Source organism: Phalaenopsis equestris, unplaced genomic scaffold (assembly GCF_001263595.1).
Source record: "Phalaenopsis equestris unplaced genomic scaffold, ASM126359v1 Scaffold000520, whole genome shotgun sequence".
In the NCBI taxonomy this organism is placed as follows: domain Eukaryota; kingdom Viridiplantae; phylum Streptophyta; class Magnoliopsida; order Asparagales; family Orchidaceae; genus Phalaenopsis; species Phalaenopsis equestris.
In genome coordinates this window covers 228,163-228,370 of record NW_018164960.1, presented here as the reverse complement: position 1 = coordinate 228,370, position 208 = coordinate 228,163, and positions in this window count along the sequence as shown.

The window sequence follows — 208 nt, the reverse complement described above, 5'->3', positions numbered from 1 at the left end:
TTCTTCAGTAAATCTTACTACTATAATAATTAGAGATTTTTTTAAGGTTGAGAATTGTATGGGACATGCTGCCTAGTTTAATGTTATTGACCTTATCTATATTGACAAGTTCTTGGAGACTTTTTTCAGTTCTTTTAAAGCTATGATAATAGGATGCATATATAGCTCGAAACTGTTTGCAGTTGGTGGCATTTATCTGTTCATTAAT